Source organism: Chrysochloris asiatica, unplaced genomic scaffold (assembly GCF_000296735.1).
Source record: "Chrysochloris asiatica unplaced genomic scaffold, ChrAsi1.0 scaffold00005, whole genome shotgun sequence".
NCBI classification, from domain to species: domain Eukaryota; kingdom Metazoa; phylum Chordata; class Mammalia; order Afrosoricida; family Chrysochloridae; genus Chrysochloris; species Chrysochloris asiatica.
Window position 1 is genome coordinate 43,410,413 of NW_006408523.1, and position 23,563 is coordinate 43,433,975.

General features: G+C 37.9%; 1 pseudogene; it reads right to left on the reverse strand.

Moving 5' to 3' along the window:
* Nucleotides 1-11,273: 11,273 nt before the first annotated feature.
* On the reverse strand, nucleotides 11,274-13,750 carry LOC102817550 (annotated as a pseudogene).
* Between the last annotated feature and the right edge of the window lie 9,813 nt (nucleotides 13,751-23,563).

Consider the following 23,563-nt stretch of genomic DNA (forward strand, 5'->3'; position numbering starts at 1 on the left):
TTTGTTAAAGCAAAGTCAGCAAAAGAAAAAAAAAGTAAATGGACATTATTGGAAAATGATAAGCAACATTGGTGAGGAAAAGCCCAGGAACATCACACGAAGAAATTTTTCCCATCACCACAACGCCCCTGCTCATTCTTCAAGGCAGCAAGGGCTGTCCTAGGCAAATTTCACTACAGTGCTGATCTTCCTGATCTTACCCATTCAGACTTTTTTGCTCCCCAAGATCCAAGAATACTGAAAAGGAACATGCTTTGAGTCCACTGGAGTTGCTAAAATTACCATTTTTAACATGATATAAATGGAAGAGCACAGAACTTTTGGGGAAATGGTTACAGAGATGGAAACACCACCCTCAGAAGTATAGAGACTGAGATGTAGGATGTATAAGAAACAATATCTTCACATTTCAATGATTTTGTTTAAAAAAAAAAAAATTGAAGTTGTCAAAGACTTCATTTTACTTGGATCCACAATCAAGAATCATGGAAGCGGCAGCCAAGAAATCAAAAGATATATTTCATTAGACAAATCTGCTGCAAAAGACCTCTTTTAAGTGATAAAGAACAAAGATGTCACTTTGAAGACTGGTGGTTCTAAAACAAGCCCTAGTATTTACAATCGCTTTAGATGAATGTGAAAGTTGGACAATGACTAAGGAAGACCGTAGAAGAAAGGATGCATTTGAGTTGTGGTGGTGTTGTAGAATAATGAAACTACCACGTGCTTTAGGATAAGCACTGGATGGTAACCAAAAATCGGCTATGAGTGGGAACCAACTCAATGGCACTTAATAACAACAAAATGGACTTCCAGAAGAACAAATCTGTCTTGGAAGAAGTGTAGCCAGAGTACTCCTTAGACGGGAATATGGCAAGATTTTGTCTTTCATACTTCGAACTTGTTGTCAGGAGGGACCAATCCCTGGAGAAGAATATCAAACTTGGTAAAGAGGAATATCAGCAAAAAAAAAAGAGAAAGACTCCCAGCGAATGGATTAATGCAGTGACACAGCAGCAGTGGGCTCAGATATAACAATTGTGAGGATAGCACAGACCAGAAGTATTTCATTCTATTGTGCATAGGATCGCTATGAGTAAGAACCAACCAAGTGGCACCTAACAAAGTTGTTTTCTTTTTTACTTACCCTAATATATTAAGCAAAAAATAAACAAACTGCAAAGAAAAGTTGATGCATTTATTATAAGGATAGAAGATTTTTGCATACCTTTCCCAGCAATCAGTAGACTAAGAGAGAAACAAACAAACAAAAGAGGTTTAAACAAATTCTTGAAAACAATTAGCAAGCTTAATCCAAGGAGTATATGTAGAATGGTTGGTGGTGATTATGCGCCATGGAGTCGGTTTCTGACTCATATCAACCCTGTAGTTTCTGAGGCTGTAAATCTTTATGGGAGCAGAAAATCTCATCTTTCTCCCGTGGAACCACAGTTTCAAACTGCTGACTGATACTAGCAGCCCAACTCGTAGCCACTGTGCTACTAGAGCTCCTTATATGTACAACATTACATTTAAATTTGGAAAAATCACATGCTTTTCATTCATACATGGAATATTAGGAAAACTCAATGAGCCATAAACCAATTCTCAAGAACTACTAAGAATTGCTAACATAGAAACTGTGTTTTCTGACATCAATGTAACTAAGTTAGAAACAAACAAAAAAAAGAATAACTTGAATATGCCTTATATTTTGAAAAATAAAACCACAATTCATAAATAATTCATGGATAAAAAAAGGAACTCCTGAGGCAATTAAAAATACTTTAAAAATAGTTGCAAGTTTAAACCTAGAGAATGTCTAAAGGAAAATATATAGCCTTAAATTCTTAAATTGGGAAAGATAAGCCTGGTAATTAATTCGCTAAATATCTAACAAGATGTTGTTGTTGTGTGCTGTTGAGTGGGTTCAGAGGTTTTAAATCTTAGAGGAAAAAAAATTAACCTACAGAGACTAAAAGAAGAAAAGAAAAAAGGGAAGGGCCAATATTAATCATTAAGAAGACAAAGGTTTAAAAATAGGCCCAACAAAACAAAACATCATTTTAAGTGTAACTATTATAAATAGTCATAACATTTTCATATAAACAATATTAGAAATTAGCAGGTAAATATAACTAAAGATTTAGCAGATAAAACATAAAACATTTTAACAACTCTATAATGACATATTTTTTAAGCTTAGTTAAATATACAAAGCCATAGAAGATATAGTTTTAAATGCCTGCAGAAGAATTAGGTCTATCTGAAAAATCTTATATTTATTAAAGCAAGAGGATCAGCTATTAAATATCTGCCACAAAAAACAAGAAATGCTTCTCAACTCTTAACAAAACCTTGATAATGAAAATAGAGAACTACAAAAGAAAAAATCATTTGGGGATAAATCTCAGTTCTAACTATAGAAACAAAAATTATAAACAAAGTAAGTGCAAGTCACTTAAAAATTTTCATATATAAATTAACAATATACCATGAACCTGTTGGAGTCCTATTAAAAGCTGAAGGCTTGATTCAATGCTAGAAAATCTTTTAATTTTATTTATCAAATTGAGAGATTAAAAGATTATTTTAACTGTTTCAATTAATACAATTTCATGATTTTTAATAAAGACTTTTAAAGAAGTTACATAAGTAATCCATATATTGTTTAATGGGTGTATATTTATGTAGATTTTTAAAACTATCTCTTTAAAACGAAAAATAATGATCACCCCCAAAATCAAAGCTGAGGTTAATTTGAGGAATGAGAGATTGTGGCACAGTTTCCCGGAAACTTCAGATATATTGTTATTGTTTTAAGCTCTGAGGTAATTACACAAAAGTTTGTTTCCTGATTGTTATTTTATATTGTTGCTGTTATTGTTAGGTGCCATGAGTCAGTTCCAACTCAGCACAACAGAATGAAACACTGCCTGGTCCTATATCATCCCCCCAGCCATTGTTATGTTTGAAATGGTCCTTGTTCCCACTGTGTCAGTACACCTCATTGGAGATCTTCCTCTTCCTCTCTGACCTTCCATTTTACCAAGTATGATGTCCTTCCCCAGGGATTGGTCCCTCCTGATAACATTTCCTAAGTATGAGAGACAAAGTCTCTCCATACTGGCTTCTATAGAACATTCTGACTGCTCTTCTTCCAACACAGACTAGTTTGTTCTCTGGCAGTTCATGGTACTTTTAATATTCTTCTCTAACACCATAACTCAAATGCATCAATTCTTCTACGGCCTTCCTTAATCATCCAACTTGTATATGCATTTGAGGCAACTTAATGGCTTGGGTCTGGTGCACTGTAGTCCTCAAACTGATACCTTTGTTCTTTAACACTTAAAGAGGTCTTTGGCAGCAAATTTGCCAAATGTAATGAGTCTTTTGATTTCTTGACTGCTGTTTCCATGAGTTGGTTGTGGATCAAAGCAAAATGAAGTCTTTGACAACTTCAATCTTTTCTCTATTTATCAAGATGTTATTTATTGGTCTGTTTGTGAGGATTTTGGTTTTCTTTATATTGAGGTGCAATCCATACTGAAAGTTGTATGTAATCTTTGATCTCCATCAGTAAATATTTTGAGACCTCTGATCTTCCAGCAAGAAAGATTGAATCATTTGCATATCACAGGTTGTTAATGAGTCTTCCTCCAATCTTGATGTGAGGTTCTTCTTCATATAATCCTGTTTCTCAGATTATCTGTTCAGCATACAGATTGAATAAGTATGGTGAAAGGATACAACCCGGACACACATTTTCCTGGTTGTGAACTATTCAACATCTCCTTGTTCTGTTTTAAAGACCGTCTCTTGGTCTATGAACAAGTTCCTCATAAGCATATTATATGTTGATGTATATACTCTTGTTGCCAAGAGTTATTTTACAAGGAATAAATAAATGTATAACTAATAATCAATGAAAAAAGCAGAGCTTCATAAGGAATAACATATAAGGAGATCACTTACAAATAGCTAAAAAGCCTCCTCAGACTTCTTTAAAGCTATAAAATCTATTGAAGAACTGTATTCTTGATGTACCTATGGTCTTGTGCTAAGGGAACTCACTCCTGCCTGTTGTCTGAAATTCTACAAATGGGGTTTCTATTATTCTAAGTAATGATGGGCAATGGGTTTGATCTTTTGGTTTAGAAGTTGAGACATAGCTCTAACTAGAGAGTACAACTAACCATAAGACTGGGATCCTATTCAAAAGCATAATAGGAAGTCCATTCTGCCTCCCAGCTTTCAAGGTCTTCTGGGACAACCAAGACCTGGCAATCTCCCAATGATAAATGTAACAACAGCAATTATTAACTGAATTCATTGTACCATTTACTTTGCAAATATTGTTTTTAATTTTCATAGAGTCTGTAAATTCTGTTATTAAAATCTCCTTTTTATAGATGTAGAAACTAAAGCGCATATCAATTATATAATCTACTCAAGATCACAGGAGCACCATAGGTAAGCACTGCACTGCGAACCACAGGCCCATGGTTTGAGCCTACCAGCCAGTCCACAAAAGAAACATGATACTCTCTGCTCTGTAAAAGATTTCAAGCCTGAGAAACACCCCCTGTATAGGGTCGTTATGGATCTGAATCGATTCCACGGCACTTAACAACCACCACCACCCAAGGTCACAAGCCACTCAGGTAGTGTAGTGGATTAAGAGTTGGGATGCTAAAAGTCAGCAATTCAGATCAACTAGTCAATCATTTGGTCTGGCTCTGCCAAGGCAACCACAGTTCCATAAAGCATAAGGCAGCCTGACATGCATGTATGTTGTTGTTGTTGTTGTTGTTGTTGTGTGCCTTGGAGTCAGTTCCGACTCATAGCGACCCTGAACAGGGTTTCCAAGGCTGTAAATCTTTACGGAAGCAGAAAGCCTCATCTTTCTCACGCAGAACAGCTGGTAGTTTCAAACTGCTGACCTTGAGCCTTGCAGCCCGATTCGTAACCACTATGCTACCAGAGCTCTCTCTCTATATATATATACACACATACATACATACAAATATATATCTATTTCGCTTGTTTTGCTTCTCTAAAACCCAGCAGTTACTTGGAAGAAAGGCCAGGGAAACTGCTTTTGTAGAAATTACAGTTGAGAAACCCTCATGGATCAATTCTACTCTGTAACACATATGGTCTCCATGAACTGAGGGCTAAGTCATCAGCATGAAGAACAACATAGAAGCGTAATTGTGTAGAACCAAGAGTACAGGAAGTAAAGATAAATTGCCTTCAATCAGACAAACTGTAACACTGCATGATTTAAAGGAAAAGGTCAGAGGCTAACTGGTGTTGATGATAGGTTACATCTTCCAGTAGTCAACTACAAAAAGGGCTGGGGTTATCACTAAGAGCCAAAATGTTTTTAAGTTGATAGGTAGCTTAAAAGGCCAAGTGTACTCAAGAGCAATATATATATTTGCATTTACTCCAAAACTTTACCATGTAATAATACATGTTTTAGGCAGTCTTAACATATATATAGATATAGATATAGATATATAGAGAGAGTTATTATCAATCAGGAAAATTCAATACCTTCATACTGAAAACATGCTAAGCAATGCCATTTTTCTTTTATCTCTAGACCAACTGGAGTTATTCAAAGGTTGTTACAGTCTTTCTCTCATTAAATAAATAAAAGCAAATTTGACTGTTCAAGCCATAAATGGTAATGATGGGTTGTATTAGCAACCAGCATTTTGTAGCTTTTCTTAGAATAAATTTAGCTAAGCTCAGTAAGTCAAATTAAAGACAAGAATTTGATATGTTTTCTTCCTCTCCTCACATTATAATGACTTCTTTGCTATTCTATGCTCTGTGAGAAAGATGACTGCAGAAAATTTGAAACATCTTTGGGTGCCAGCCTTTCCCTGTAAAAAGAGTATCCATAGATTCAAATAGCCTTTGAGCTTCAAATGACTATACAGATGCTGTAATCTTATTTCAGTGCAATTCTACCTTTTAAAATAAGTCCACAGAACAGTAGAAAATTGATATGTATGCACTATATTATTTTAGTACCATTCGGTGTCTTGAGTAACAATTAAAACAATCACAGAGTACCAACGTCAGTGCCTATAAACTCAAAGCCTTCTTTCACACATTAAACACTTCATGGGTGTCCCAAACTAAAGATTTACCTGAAAATAAGCCTGAGATAAGGGTTTCATATAACAACAATAGGTGGGTTATTATTTAGATGTGTTGTTGTTGTTAAGTGCCATAGAGTCGGTCGGTTCTGACTCATAGCGACCCTATATAGGGTTTCCAAGAAATGCTGATGAGCTTGAACTTCCGACCTTGCAGTTCAAACAGACCTTGTAGTCCAGCGCATGAACCCACTGTACCACACACCTCAATTACTAAGCAATCCTCCTTAGTAGTAGTGGACTATGGAAAGTAATAGAGAGAATGAGAAAAAAGGTTTTTACCAGAATGTCTTATTGAGTTGGAAACCAGTGTGGACAACTGGTGCTAAATCAATTGTGGAGTCATAGACTACAATTCAGAATTGTCCATCACACATATATCTGATGATTTCTGACAGCAATTGGTTGAAGATTGCCACCTGAGGCTAACTTCCTAACATTTCAGAACTGCTTGAGTGTTGGGTAACTCTAATTCCCTAAATCAGAGAAATCTAGCCCAGGAACTTAAAGGCAAACAATATGCATATAAATCAAGGTATGATCAGCATGATGTTCGTTGAAGGCTATGTAGAACTATTATTTTGAATCAAATGAAGCAGAAACTACTTGTTGTCACTCACAAGAGGTAACCAGTATCAACCATTCCTTGAACTAGTAAGATAAATTGATGGTCTTTGTTTATTCTAATTGGTCAATGAGTCTTCAAGGTAGTAGTCAGCCACAAAATATACTAAGGACTTAGTACAGAAGGATTTGTGCTTGGTTGGCAAATGAAAGATTGGTGGTTTGAATCCAGCCAGCAACACAATGGAAGAAAAGACATGGCAATCTGCTTCCACTAAAATTATAGCAAAAAAAAAAAAAGCACAACATATGTAGCATTTCTACTTGTAACATACAGGGTTGCCATGAACTGCTGTTGTTGTTGTTAGGTGCCATTGAGTCAGTACGAACTTATAGCGACCTTATGCACAGCAGAACGAAACACTGCAGGATCCTGGGCCAACCTCACTACTGTTGCCACGCTTGAGTCCATCAATGCTGCCACTTGGCCAATCCATTCGATGGGGGTCTTCCTCTTTTTCTCTGACCCTCCACCTTACCAAACATGATATCCTTCTCCAACAACTGCTCCCTTCTGACAATATATCCAAAGCATGAGAGACGAAGTTTGTCTATCTTGGCCTCCAAGGAGCACTCTGGCTGCACTTCTTCCAAAACTAATCTATTGGTTCTTTTGGCAGCCCATGGCACCTTCAATAATCTCCTCCAACACCATAACTCAAAAGCATCAATTCTTCTACGGTCTTCCTTATTCACTGTCCAGCTTTCACATGCATATGAGGTTATTGAAAATACCATGGCTTGTGTCAGGTGCACCTTAGTCCTCAAGCTGACATCATTGCTCTTCAACACTTTAAAAAGATCTAGTGTAGCACATTTGCCTAATGCAATATGTTGTTTGATTTCTTGACTGCTGCTTCCTTGAGTGTTGATAGTTGGTCCAAGAAGAATGAAGTCTTTGACAACTTCAATCTTTTCTCCATTGATAATAATGTTGTTTCTTGGTCCAGTGGTGAGGATTTTTGTTTTCTTTACATTGAGATGTAATCCATACCAAAGGCTGTGCTCTTTGATCTTCATCAGTAAATGTTTTAAGTCCTATTGTTTTGCCACCGGTATTTTAAATACCAGCAGGGTCACCCATGGTGGACAGATTTCAGATGAGCTTCCAGACGAAGACAGACTAAGAAGAAGGAGTGATGAACTACTTCCGAATATTTAGTCACTGAAAACCTTATGACTAGCAGAGAAATACTGCCATGAATTAGAATGGGCTTAATTGCTAACTCAAGACACGAATTATCAATAACAAGTAAAATCTACAAAAATTAATTTTCTATACACCTATAAGAACACTTGGTGGTACTGTGGATTAGGCATTGGGCTGCTGATCCCAAAGTCAGCAGTTCAAATGCAACAGCCACTCTGCAGGAAAACGATGAGGCTATCTGTTCCTATAAAGGTTTGCAATCTAGGAAACCCTATATGTGATCACAGTAAATCAGAAAATCATACCATAGTAAGGAGCTCTGGCAGCGTAGTGGTTACAAATTGCACTGTGAACCGCAAGGTCAGCAATTTGAAATTACCAGCTGTTCTGGGGAGAAAAACGAGGCTTTCTGCTCCCATAAAGATTTATAGCCTCAGACACCCTGTACAGGGTCGCTATGAGTCAGAACCAACTCCACGGCATATAACCACCAATCATCACCACTACAGACACTATGGCAATGGATTTGGGTTTTGTTTTCATTTTTGCTTGTAAAGTAATCTAGGATAAACTAGAATGTTAAATACTATTAAAAATCGGATACTTGCTGCTGCATAAATTGTATAAAAGACTGTGGTACAGTGACTTACGCTGCTTCTAGTCATAGTTTTTGTAACTCCCCCAAATGACTGTGTTGTTTTTGTTGTTGTTAAGTGTCACCAAGCTGGTACTGACTCATAGCAATTCTGTATAGGATTTCCAAGGAACAGCTGGTGGATTTGAACCACCAACCTTGTGGTTAGCAATTCATCCTACAGCACCACACCAGGACTCCAAATTACTGGTTGTTGCTGTTGTTAAGTGAATTCCTGGTGTGACACTGTAGGATAAGAACTGGACTTTGAACCAATAGGTCAGCAGTTCAAACCCACCAGCTACTCTTCAAAATCCCTGTGCAGGCTCTCTAGAAGTTGCAATCTACTCAAACTGCAGGGTTCATTCAAGGAATCCTGCCTTTCATGGGAAAGCCTTAAGTATCCATTTCATTTCATTTTAGTTTTTAAATCATATTTTATTGTGTTTTGAGTAAATGTTGGCACAATAGTTTAGGTTCCCATTCAAAACTTTCTAAAAAAAATTTTCAGTGACACTGGCTACATTCTTCACAATTTGTGAACATTCTCAGTATTTCTGCTCTGGTAGTTCTCTTTTTAGTTTCCCCGCCCTCAATTCTCATCTTTGTTTTGAAGAAATTGTTGACTTTTTGATTTCGTGTAGTTAAATTTTAAAAGGAGCATAGTATTCAATGGACATGTTCATTATTTTGTGATCTATTTTGCTATTGAGCTAAAAGGTGACCTCAGGGGGTTATTTTGCTTCAAAGGTTTTGAGGATCAATCTCAGGGCAATAGTTAACAGGTACAGTAAGTTTGCCTTTTGTTTTTGTTTTTGTTTTTGTTTTTGTTTGTTTGTTTTCTGGTAACTTGAGACTGTTCTGCATTTTTCTCATATTCTATCTCATATCCTTCTATTGTGGCTCTGATCAGAATGGTTGGTAGTGATAGCTAAGTGCCATTTAGTTCTTCTGGCACCAGGGTAAATGAGGCCATGCCAAATATCCATTCTTAATTGCTATGCTGGTTTAAAGTATTCTTCATATTTAAGTTGCTGTTGTTAAGTGCTGTTGAGTCAGTTCCAACTCACAGGACTCTTTATAGGGTTTCCAATGAGCAGCAGGTGGTTTGAACCGCAGACCTCGCAGTTAGCAGTCCAGTACTTATCTTACAAGTGGCACAGTATCCATGTATTCTTAGAGTTTCTAGTAAAGAATTTGCATTTTATTAATTATTTGCAAATGTAATTTTAAATTACCTTGGAAGAATAAATAAAATAATCTATATGAATACCTGACCAATCCAATGGAAAAAAACATTCATGAATTGACATTAAATGCCAGTCTGAGACAGGACTATTGCTATAATGTCAGGGTCTTTTGATGTAAACTCCATTTTTAAATGTAAATGCAGTATTTCTCAAATGCTATTCGCATTTTCCATTTATGTTGATGGTGTAATAAAGTGTAGAAGCCATCAAAACCATGGAACTTGCTTAGCTCAATTATTTCTAATAGCTTATCTGTAGTCTTTTAAAACTTCTGTTAACTTTCATATGCAGATAAAGAGTTATATAGTCCTTTCTTATTCATTTACTTTGTATTCATTTTTTCTTGGTTTATGGTATTGATAGTATTTCTAGATCAGTGTCAACTAGAAATGGTGACCCTGTGCATCTTTGACATCTTCTCAATCTCACAGTGAAATATTCAATTAAGTGTGATATTTGCTTAGTATTTTGTGACTATTTTAGTTTATATGAGTGTTTTAATGATAAATAAGAGTTGAATTTCATATAATTTATTTTTACCATCTATAGAGATGATTTTATGCATTTGAAGATGGACAAAAAGGAGAAAGAGTATGTTCTGATGATAGTATCACAGCATTCTAGCCTGAATATTCATAAGTTTAACTATGCATTAAAATTCTCATTTTACTCATGTCATGAAATGACCAATCAGTTTTCTTCACGATACATTATGTTTTACTGAATTTTGTATGATTTGTCCCACCGAAGGCCTTTCTGAGAATGTCTCTTCTCCAGGAATTGATCAATAAGACACCTTGTAGCTTACCATGGGTCGTTCATCTTTGGTCATTTAATCCTAGGCAAGTGGCTGAACCTTTTACTGTTAGAAGCACTCTCTTCTGAGCTAGGATGAGTTAGACCTTTTCCCCTCAAATCCATAATGCCAACAGTGAGAACAAACAGCGCGAGTGGCCAAGATGTTTACTATCAAGTTGATGTGGAATTCACTTTGCTTATGGAATTATTGTCGTTATTTATAATTAGAAAGTGGTAGCATAGTTGTTATGAATTGGGCTGCTAACCTCAAGGTCAGCAGTTTGAAACTACCAGCTGTTCTGAAGAGAAAGATGGGCTTTCTGCTCTTGTAAAGATGTACAGCCTGGGAAACCCAATGCAGGGTTGCTATGAGTCGGAACTGACTTCATGACACACTACCACGACCACCATAAAAATATAGGTAAAAATATGCTCCTCAATTCTAAAAACATTTTTGACTAATTTAAGCAATATAATATACATATGCCCTTTCAAAGTATACCATTTGTCTACGTTTAAAATCAGCGTAATTCCCTGTGGAATCTAAGATCAGAGTTCTATTTAGCAAATTCATTTGAGTAAAGAGCAGTGACTGATCTTTAGAAGCCTAAGAAATGGGGCCGCTGACTAGGGCTGACTTAGCTGTCCATAGCTTTGAACTCACTGAAGCCTGCATGGGTTCACATGTTTCTGAGCTGCTTGTTTGAGCTTGTTATCTATTGCATCCTCTTTTTGTCTCTTCATCTTCCATGACATGGCAGAGAAATTGAGGGAAGCCATGTCCTGAGACTTCTGGGTTTTGGTGGAGGCGACGTATGATACCTTCACCATCTGTGCCATGATGCCTAGGTCAGCAACATGGTGTTGTTCACCTCAGAGACAACAAGCTCTCCACTGAGGTTCTGCACCTTAGCGTTGACTTTGCTGAAGATGTTGAGCTAATAGCAGTAGATCGTGATGTCCTGCAGGTAAGCCAGTAGATTCAGGATTATCCACCCAGAAACCTGCCTCAATTTTCTTGGCAGCACTGATCACATCTGAGGTATAGTTGATGGTCCTTTATCTCTGGCAGAGTCGGTCATCTCAATCATAATCATGCACATCTGCTTGACCAGCATGATGGTGTCATTGCCACTGCCATCCAGTTAAGCTCCTTGATCTTTTTCTCATGAAAGCTGCCATCTGTTCCACAGTCTTCTCTCTCTGTTCCTTCTCTGGCCACAGTCTTCTCTATCATGGAAGTGGAGCCATGATAGTCCAGGCACTTCGGCTAACCATCAACTGATTGTCTTCTAACTGGACACTTATTCTATTTCTGACTTCAAAATCAGCAGTCTCAAAGACAGAGTCATCCAACTCCTTACGAGTCCTTATCATCCACACTGCTTTCTGATGTCCCACATGCATGCCCTGGTGCACCACATGGAAAGCATTGATAAACTCATTCACATTTACAGATTGGGTGAGGTCTAAGCTGAGGGTTTTCAGGTCACTTTCATTTGCTCAGTGAAGCATGGCATGACTCTGTTGGAAAGCAGCATAGGACCTCCAGCATCCTCTCTATGAAGGCCCTGGCTCAGAGTTGTCCATCTCTGAGGTAACCACGTGAATGACCAGGCTGCTTGCCCTCAAATTTCACCAGCTATGTGTTCTAGCCTATCCGCATCTTTCTTTTGCAGAACAGTACATGACGCATTTGTTCACATCTTCCCAAATGTGATTCTCTGAGACAGCCAAGACGTCATCAACAGAAGTAATGTCATCTACAGACTCTATGAGGACATGAACTTGTTTTTCCTACTCTTCTTAAAGATCCATTTTTTCTTGGGCACATTTACTCTGGTTTTGCAGCTAATACCAATGCAACATTGATAACCTTCAGGATAAAGGGTTTCTAAATGATTTGCAGACATTTGAACAAGCTTCACGGCTTCTTCACTGTTTGAGATGGAACAGACCAATTTGGCAATCTCATTCAATTTGTTGGTTTGTTCACAGAAAGCTTGTTCACACTCCTTGATTTCTTTTTCTTTTTCATTTCCATTCTTTGCATTGATCACTACTCAAAGCAGAATGTTGGTTTCCTGGCAAGAATCTGAAGCATGGTCCATAACAGATTTGCAGAGCTGTCTACACAAATTCCTGGTCTTTTAGGTCATTTTCTCTATTGAAGAACTGAGTGTGTATCTTCTTTCTTTAAATCAAATGCAGTCCAGGTACTAAGGAAGCAGGTCCTGCAGGGCCTGGCAAACTGCATTGCACTCTGCCACAATTCATTCATCTGGAGCATCACATGTGCGGGGTGAGTCTGCCATCAGGGCAGTTCACTAATGATGCTTTCCAGGCATTCCTTAAGGGGAGAACTAATGGGTCCCTGAGTGCAGCTTGAGGGACCCATGATGATTTTTTTATCTAAGTGATAGAGCACATAAGCCAGTTCTCCATCACTGCCCTGGAGTTGGTAGGCAGTGGCCTGGGCAGTGTTGCAAATTCTTGTGGCAGCCTGCTGAAGTTACTGATATGAGCAAATGAACTCCCTGCTGCCCTTAAAAGCCACAACATTAAGGAGCTGTAGGCAAGCCTGGGACACAGTACAGAGGATCGAAACATGTTCTGTAGAATTCCTCTGGCTGCCGCCATTTAATCATGACGCTCCACGCCCTTCCAGTTCCTGTTGTCTTTTGGCTGCCATGATGTTCAGCTTATCTGCATCAAGTTGCACGTCTTTATACTGAACTCTCCTAAGTCTTATTCCGTGCCAGCATTCCTCAGTTTCAAGAAATCATCTTCTACAGTTTTCAGCTGAGCAAGTAATTTATCGACCTCTGTCATGTCAGCCCAAATCAGCAGCCCAGTAATGACCAAGAGCAAAGCTCAGGTTGCCTGCATCGCGTTGGCACACTTTGCAGAGGAGCAGGGATCATCTGCAAACTCTCCTGCAGCACTCTTCCTCATACCACCCTGGTTATGAACAGACACCTTCAACAGCAGCCACAGACTCCTCCTTGAGACACTGACTCTTCTTTGCAAGTTTTTCACCCTTCTTCAAGTAACTGTCAGTCTGTTCAACAGAAGTGACCAAAACAAGTGCTTTCTTTGAATGACCTCTCTTGTTGTTGTTATTGTTGTGTGCTGTCTAATAGTTCCAATTTATAGTGACCTTGTTTAAGGTTTCTGAGAGCAGCTGATAGATTTGAACTGCTGGCCTTGAGGTTAGCAGTCCAGTGCTTATCCTACAATAATTATCCTCCCAGGGTTCTCTCTTATTATTAGAAATCATCAGTGCATTTCTTCCTCTGAAGCAGACAGAAAGGAGACAAGGCAGCAGCCTTTGGATTTGGTGCTCGAATTCTCCTGTGCTCACCCTACTTAAAACAGAAATGACTGCTGTCCATGCAGGCAAAATAAACTTTAAATGGGACCCTAAAATGTCCTGGGTGCAGGATTCTGGTAGTTGACACTGTTGGAGACTCTTGGACTCTTATTTTACTAGGAGTCCTTATTTTTGACTCCTGTTTTCTCTCCCTTCGATCTAGCTCAGAGGAGGAAATGGGCTAAAGATTTATTTTAAAGAGCAAAGTGACAGGAAGGAGCTACTCAATGAAGTATTAACGCTCCATGATGTCTACTCTCTACTCCTGCTGTAATAAATATATTGCTGGTCCTTTGTGCCCTCACATCAAATATGATTATAAGACTGGATGGAGAGATGAAAATACGCCTGTTTTTATGTTCCTTTATTCTTTTCTGTACATTATGATCAAGGGTGTTGGAACAACTCATTTATAATTTGAGGTATTACCCAAACTACTTTATAAAGTGTTCTCTTTGCTATTCCTTAAATAGATATATTGGAAGATAAATTAAATTTCTACTTATTTCATTAATACATGCTCAAAAAGACAATATTGATATATATATTGTCTTTAGTATCTAAATTCCTGAGCTATTAATTAACATTTTCAAAAATGTATTCTTAGTTTGTTTGGCCAAAAGTTAGATTTATTTCAAAAGACTTCATGTAGAGCTAGGTGATATTTTATTCCACTGTGCATGAGATTGCACATTATGGAACTTTTACCTACAAGCATTGAATGTGTTATAAATATGGTAAACATGTCCACCCCTCTTTCCTACATAGAGCTGTAGTGATCTGTTGCCAATCAAATTAACAGATGCAATTCTAGCGACATGCATATTCTCTCCACTTTGTGGATAAGCAAATAGCCAAACAATTTGAGTTAATGCCATATAGAGCCACTGTGCTCCATCTGCTGCAAAGAAGAGTTAAGTAGCAAAGAGAGAATCAGGAGTCTCTGGGTAGATGCCAGATCTTGTCTACTATGTATCATTTGAAGAATTATAGTCTTTTATTGAAGACTCATCACAAATTTTAGTATTATAATCACACTCCTTATTTTACCCATTCAGTGATCCAAGAATGGAGGCTTAATGATTCAGTGGGTTCATTCTTGTCTTCTGTAAAGGAGGTCCAGGTTCGATGGCCAATCTCTCTTGCAGACCATTGCAAGTGCAGTCATCACTTACCAATCAATGGCAGTTTTCAGGTTGCAATGAGGCTGAACAATGAGGATTCAGTGGAACTTCCAGACAAAGACAGACTAGGAAAAGGGTCCTGGCAATCAACTTCCAAAAATCAGCCAGTGAAAATCTGTTGTGTCATAACAGTCTGATCCACAACCAAGAGGCAGATGCCACAACCAAGAGGCAGATGTAGAGCTAGGTGATATTTTATTCCACTGTGCATGAGATTGCCATAGATTAAGTGCTGACTTGAAGGCAGTAACCAAAGTGATCCAAGAACAGAAGGAATTAATATCAAACAGAAGTATAATGGCCAAGGCAAAAATTTGCAGAAATTGTTATACAATAGAGTGGTATTTTTACACATAATGAATAATGCTGTTTTTGTGTCTCAAAAGAAGCAGTAAGCTCATCAAATAATGGTTTGGATTTTCACCTAACTCTTATTTTTTTTTCCAGACAAGACTTCATAATGCATGAAGTTTTTATAGAAGCAAACAATCAAAAGCACTTTGATAAATTGACCTCAATTTATGACAAAAAGTTCATTAACCCTTTACAACTCATTATCCTTATGACGGCCGAGCACACTATTAGGCTGGCTGAATTCTTGCTGCACCCTCATAGAGCACGTGACCTCCATGGCAGTATCTTCATTCCTCCTTGGTTTTCATGCCCTACTCCCATTTCCTAACCCCATAGCAAGCACTTACATGTTTAAAGTGCATCTTAGTTTCCACAGTGTACGCTATTGTTTTTGAGTAAATGTATTTTGACTTTGTTGATATTATGTTTTATATTTTTTTAATTTTATATTATAGTTTTTTTCTAGGTATTATGTGCATAAGATCCTTTTAAGGTGCCATATGTAAATCTAGCAGCCCTGGTATGGTGCTGTAGGATAAGCACTGGACCGCAAGGTCAGTTTTGACCACAAGGTAGTTGGTTCAAACTCACCAGCTGCTCCTCAGAAACCCCATACAGGTTCGATCTGAGTTTGAATAGACTTTATGGCACTTAACAACAACAACAACATGTAGATCTAGTCTGCTGCTTTCAACAGCCACATAGTTTTGAACCCAGGTAGTGTCCAATCTTTGAATGTAGTGAACATTCTGGGGCCTGAAGCTTTTGAAGTTGCATGAGAATTTTATTGTACATGCATTCAAAAATCAAAATGCTGGCAATGAGTGTATGTAATTTGCATTTTCTCTCCAGAACTGTACCCTATACTATTACAAAGTACTCAAAAGGGTCCCTAGGTACCTATACCCCTGACTCCATTTGGCATTATCAAGCAATCGAATTATGTAACTGTAATTGGTATAAAATGATACTTTACTGTTGTTTTAATTTGCATTTCTCTGATTACTAATGATTCTGAGTACCATTTTATGTGCTTGTTAGTTTTCTATCGTCAGTGAATTATTTTTCTTTGCTTATTTTTCTATTGGGGTTCCTGTGTTCTTCTAGTTGGTTTGTAGGAGTTCCTCAACAACTTTGACAATAATCTCCTATCAGCTTTAGAGATCATAAATGTCTTCTCCCGTTCCAGTAACATTAGATTTATTTTTGGTGTGCACAACACAGAAATCTTTATTTTAATTTTGATGTAATCATATTATCAGTTTATTTGACCCTATTGTCCTGGTATGACGCTGTAGGATAACCACTGGACTGTTAACTGCAACGTTGATTGTTCAAACCCACTAACCATGCCTTGAAAACTCTATACAGGGTCTCTATGAGTCATAACTGACTATGGCATTAACAGCAAAAACAACTTTGTATAATTGAAATTTTGAGAAGTCTTTTTATAACACATTATAAACACTCTACTATCTTTCTTCTGAAACTATCAAAGCTACATCTATGACAAGTTACAAAGATACCTTCTAGTTTTTGTTGTTGTTGTTAAGTGCCATGGAGCCGGTTCCAACTCATAGTGACCCTACACAGGGTTTCCAAGGCTACAAATCTTTACAGGAGCAGAAAGCTTCATCTTTCTCCCATAGACAGCTGGTAGTTTCGAACTGCCAACCTTGAGGTTAGCAGCCCAATTCATAATCACTACGCTACCAGAGCTCCTTGTAATTATACATTATACTCTAAGATTCTTATTTCATTTGGCATCTACTTTACCATGTGATATTTACGTAGGGATCTAGTTTTATTTTCACCAAACAGTAAGCCATTTGTTCTAATACCATCTACTAAAAAGTCATTTTTTAACTATCATTTTATTTGCCACCTCCGTGCATATACATATATATGTAAACATATGTATAAGAATAAATAAAAAAGTATTTCTACTAGGGTTCCAGTTCATATATGCACAAGTTTGTTCCAAACAAAACTTGTTTAAACATGTCTCTGTGATCAGTGAATGACTACAGACTAGTTTTCTCAGTAACATACTTGTCTTGGTTTCATTAGGGTGCCTTCAAAAAAACGTCCAATCAAAATAGTGGTTTCTGAGGTGATCTGTTGGTTTAATTACAGTCAACACAGAAAAGTCAGTTCAGAGGTGTGGCGCTGCAGGATAATGCACTGAACTGCAAGGTTGCCTCAAACCATAAGATTAGCAGTTCAAACCCACCAGTTGTTCCTTGGAATCCCTATATAGGGTCACTATGAGTCGGAACCCAACTTGACAGCACTTTACAACAACATAGAGGTAATCTTGATGGATGTTTTCCAAAGACAGAAGATGATCACAATGGCTTATTTGAAAGTTTAAGTAACTTTAAAACTACATTGGTGAGGAAAGTTATGCAGAGGAATTTTTTCCCATCACGACCATGGACTTGCTCATTCTTCAAAAGAAGCAAGGGTTGTCGTATGAGAATTTCATTGGGAAACTTTATCCCATCTACCTAATAGCCCTGATCTTACCCTCTTAGTCTTCCTTTTGTTCCTAAAAGTCAAAGAACATTTGAAAGGAACATAATTTGAGTCCCTAGAGGATGCCCAACCTGCAGCTTTGATGCGGTGTAAATCGAAGAGCGCAGAATTCTTTGGAGAAGGGTTAGAGAGATGCAAACACTCTCTTCAGGAATCCTAGACAGAGACTAGGTTGACAAATAATGGCCTCACACTTTAATATTTTTGTTTAATAAAGTTTTCTATGATTTTATATTAATAATTTTTTACCTACCCTTGTAAATTCGAAGTTATATTTTGTTCCTTTGGTCTATTCATTTTTGCACCAAAACTGTACATGGCTATTTAAGCAGCTCTGGTAGCATAGTGGTTACAAATCGGACTGCAAGCCGCAAGGTCAGCAGTTCGAAACTACCAGCTGTTCTGCAGGAGAAAGATGAGGCTTTCTGCTTCCGTAAAGATTTACAGCAGGGTCGCTATGAGTTGGAACCGACTCCATGGCACATAACAACATTCTTCTAAATGGAGTCCTGGTGTGGTGCTGTGGGTTAAGGCACTGAATTGCAAGGTTGGTTTGAACTGCCAGGTCGGTTGTTCAAGTTCACCAGCTGCTCCTCAGAAACCCTATATGGGATCACTATGAGTTGGAAGTGACTTGACAGCACTTAACAAAAACAACAACAATTCTTTTAAATATATTGTATAAGAATTTTATGAAATTCTTCAAAATTTGAACTAGAAACTTGGTTGCTGCTGTTGTTAAGAATCTTGCTTAAGATTGTTTTAAATGTATAAATCAATGTGGGTCATTCCGTTCAGGAGCACAGAAAGTCTTCCCATTAGCTTAGGTCATCTTCTATGCCTTTTTCTCCATAAATATTTTGTAGCTTCTTGTCACATTACTTCTTAGATTGGTGTGATGTTGGTATTGGGGTAGCATCTGCCCCCCTCTGTCTTCATAAGGGGATATTGTTATTGTTAACTGCCATCAAGTCGGTTCTCACTCATAGTGATCTTGTATAGGTTTTCTAAGGAGCACCTAGTGAATTTGAACCACCAACCTTGACGTTCAAATAGACTTTTCAGTCCAGGGCTTATCCTATAGTACCACCCTAGGTAGGAGAATCAGATTCATCATCAGTCTAAGGCTGATTCCTATGAAATACTCAAAACATTGTTCTTCCAGTCAGGAGTGTCTCTCCTCATCTACACTTGAAAACATATCTCTCTAGTCCTTGACCTCTTGACCTCTGCCCCTTGACTTCTACCTTGCTGGGGCAAGTGCTACAAAGCTCCTTTAGCACTTCTATAAATGTCCCTACTCCACAATAGGCCTCAGCCTGAAGGAATTTGTCTCTAGCTCTGTGGCAGGAAACCTAGCTTCCTTGATTTAGTGCATGGAGGCACCCCACTCCACAAGCAGGTCTCCTGCCAGAAAGCACTAGCTTTCTTTGTTCCATGGGTTGAGAAGCCTGTCAATGGTCTTGGCTCTGTTGCTTTGACTGCAACTATTGTCTGCCACTTCGTGCAGTGATTTTGGGGTCCAAAGGAAGTGCTCCATTCCTGGTTCTTCTTTCTTAACGGCCATGAGATCACCCCTTCCTGTTTCTCAGATGGCTGGTTTTCAACCTAGAGGGAATGCAAAACTGACTAAGACCCACATTAGAGTTTATACACTTTATTTGCATAGTCCTACCCAGTCATTTGGTGTCCTGGTGTGGGATAAAGCACTAGATCGCAGGTTTATTTGAACCATAAAGTCAGTGGTTCAAATTCATCAGCCGCTCCTTGGAAACCCTATACAGGGTCATTATTTTTCAGAACAAAATCAACAGCACTTACCAACAGCAACAACAACCTGCTCATTTGGAGTGCTGATATTATTGAATATGGTGGTGGTGGTTATGTGCCGTGGAGTCGGTTCTGGCTCATAGAGACCCTGTACAGGGTTTCCAAGGCTGTAAATCTTATTGGGAGCAGAAAGTCTCATCTTTCTCCCCTGAAACAGCTGGTAGTTTCGAACTGCTGACCTTGCAGTTCACAGCCCACTTCGCAACCACTATAGATCTGATATTTCTGGTCAATGTAAGATTTTGGTCAAGAAGATTTATAGCAGCATAAGAGAAATAAGAAAATAAAATTTTATTGAAAGAAGTATAATAACACAAAATATGAGCATTAAATTTGTTATTAAATTTCTATCGAATTTGTATCTCATCTCTGCTATTGTTGTTAAGTGTCATTGAGTTGGTTCCGACTCATAGTGACCCTGTATAGGGTTTCCAAGGAGCAGTGGTGGGTTGAACTATCAACCTTTTGGTTGCTGTTGTTCTTGTTAAGTACTGTCAAATCGGTTCGGACTCATAGCGATCCTGTATAGGGTTTCAAGGAGCGGCTGGTGAGCTTGAACCTCTGACCTTTCAATTCAAACTGGCCTTGTAGTCCATTGCATTAACTCACAGTGCCACACCAGGACTCCTAGTCTAGTGTTTATCCTACAGTGCCGCACCAGAACTCCCTATTCACTGTATACTGTCCTGGTAGCGATATAAGATAAGCACCAGAGTATTAATTGCAAGGTCAGTGGTTCAAACCCATCAGACACTCCGCCTATAAAGCAGGGGTTGTTGTTGTTGTTGTTGTTAAGTGCCGTCGAGTCAATTCCGACCCATAACGACCCTGTACGAGGAGCAGCTGATAAGCTTGAACTGCTGACCTTGCAGTTCAAACGGCTTTGTAGTCTGGCACATTAACTCACAGCGCCATACCAGGACTCTTGTGGGGAACCTTTATTCAGCCAAAATTTATAACATCATTTGCAGGCCATACAACATTATCTGTTTAAAAATTAATCTGCCACATTTAGTCAAACATTTAATCTACTCATCCTAATGTGAGACTGGAACTGTGGTTGGCAGGGCCAGACCAAGTGATTCCATGTGCCTTATACGGTTAAACGTTCTCCACCCCGCTCTCCAGGATCACTATGAATCCAAACCAACTTGATGGCACTTAACAACAACAACAACAACCAAATTACAATGTAATAAAAAATAATGAGCCAAAGACTTGAACAAGCACTTTAAAAAGAGGACATGCTTTATATCCAAGGATAAGCTGCATCACATATCTCACACTGCATACAAAAATTAACTCAAAATGAATCAAGGCCTTAAATATACATATTAAAATCATAAATAGAAGAAAACAGGGGTAATGCTTCAAGATTTAGTATTTAACAGTGGATTCTTATATGACACCAAAAGCAGAAGCAAAAAACAGACATAACCAAACACTTGAGGGAATGAGTTGCTGCCCTTGGGAACTCAGGACCATTTAAAAAAAAAGAAGAAGACGACTGTCAATAAAATACAGACACAACCTACAGAATGGAAGAAAACAATAGGAATGATATATTTGGTAAAGGCTTGTTATCAGAAACATATAAAGAACTCCCGAAAACTCAACAACAAAATGACAAACAACACAACTTAAAAATGAAAGAAGGATTGAATAGGCATTTCAACAAAGAAGAAAGTCAAATGACCAATAAGCATATGAAATGATAGACACTTAACGTGTTTAGTCATTGTTATTGTTGTTATTAAGTGCCATCAAGTCAGTTCAGACTCACTCATAGTGATCCTGTATAGGGTTTCTGAGGATCAGCTGGTAGGCTTGAATCACCAAATTTGTGGTTGGTAGTCCAGTGCTAACCCCACAGTGCCACACACCAGGGCTTATGTCATTAGAGAAATGCAAATCAGAAACACCATGAAATATCAATTCATCCCCACCTGGTGTGCTGCTGGACTTCAAACTACAAGGTCGGCAGTTCAAACCCACCAGCTGCTTCTCAGATAACTTATATAGGGTGGCTATGAGTCAGAACCAATTTGATGGCACTTAACAACAGCAACATGGTAAAAAAACATGCAGACAGCAGGTGTTAGCAAGAAATCTGGTAAATTGGAATCCTCATTCTTTGCTGTTGGGACTACAAAATGATACAGCTGTTGTAGAAAACAATTTGGTAGTTTCTCAAAACATTAAACATAAAATGACCATACAATCCAGCTATTCCACTCCTATAGATACATTCCCAAAACACTTAAAAGCTGGAATACAACCAGATATATTTATACCACTGTTCATTGTAGCACTATTCTCAATAGCCAAAAGATGGAACCAACTAAAGTGTTCAAGAGATGAATGAATGGATAGACACAATATGCTATATACATACAATCCAATAGTACTCAACTATACAGAGAAGTGAAGTTCCAATACTTGCTATAGTATGTATGTAGGAGTCTAGAAACATTTATACTGAATGAAAGCAGACAATCACAAAAGGACAAATATTTTATGACTCTATTTATATAAGATATCTAGAATAGACAAATACATAGAGACTACAGTTTATCAGTGGTTAGCAAGCGTAGGAGGGAAGAGGGAATGGCAATTATTGTTTAGGAAGCAGTAAGATTCTGTTAACAGCTATCGATAATCTTGGGGACAAGTAGGGTGATAGTGATGAATATAATCAATGTCACCAAATTTACATGTATGGAAATGTGGAAATGACAAGGTTTTGCTTTATACATACTTGCCACAATTTCAAAAATAGGGGAAGAAAACAATTAACAGTCCTAATTATTGGTAAGAACGTGAAGCAAATTTATGTAAATAAGGTCACAAAATATTTGTCCTTTGGAACAAGTGTCAGGACTTCCTTTTTCTGTATATTTTTTTCCATTTTTTAGGTGGAACTCTCCTGCTGATAGAAGCACATATTGATTCTGCCATTTTGAAACTGTAATTCAGAGTAAAAAGAAAAAAAAACTAGTCACAACATAATACATGCTCTCTCATTTTATTTATAAAAAGCTCACAATCAGGCAAAATTATCCTTGGGTGATGAGAGTCAGAATAATGGCTACCTTAAGCTGACAAAAAGATTGATGGCTGAAATCTACTCAGCAGCTCCGTGGGGGAAAGTTCTGGTGATGTACGACAATAAAATCACACTTGGAAATCCTGTGGCGTGCCGTCCTTCTCTGAAACATGTAGAGTCATCATAAGTTGAAATGCACACACAGAACGAGGTTCAGAGAGTAGGGGGTTAATGGGGAGGGCAGATTTCAGACACATTTGGCATCCTGGTGATAGTCTCAGATGGGGTTACCCATGTGTGTTCCTTGTGCAAAAATTAACATGCCATGCATAGTAATTTCTACACTTCTTCAGCTAGCTGTACACTGTGCAGCAAAGGAAAGTTTGCCAGTTATTTTTTAAAAATACAAAGTTCAGTATTAAAATTCAATCATTAAATTTCCAGAAACATTATTTTCTATAAAAATGTGTAGAGTTAAGGCCATGTATATGCATCATTTTCTGTAAATTAGAAAATTCACTTCAATATTCTCAAATCAGAGAGTTAGGCTAAGCAATCATGTTAGTTCAACATTAGCATTCACTTAAGAACATCCCCCACCCC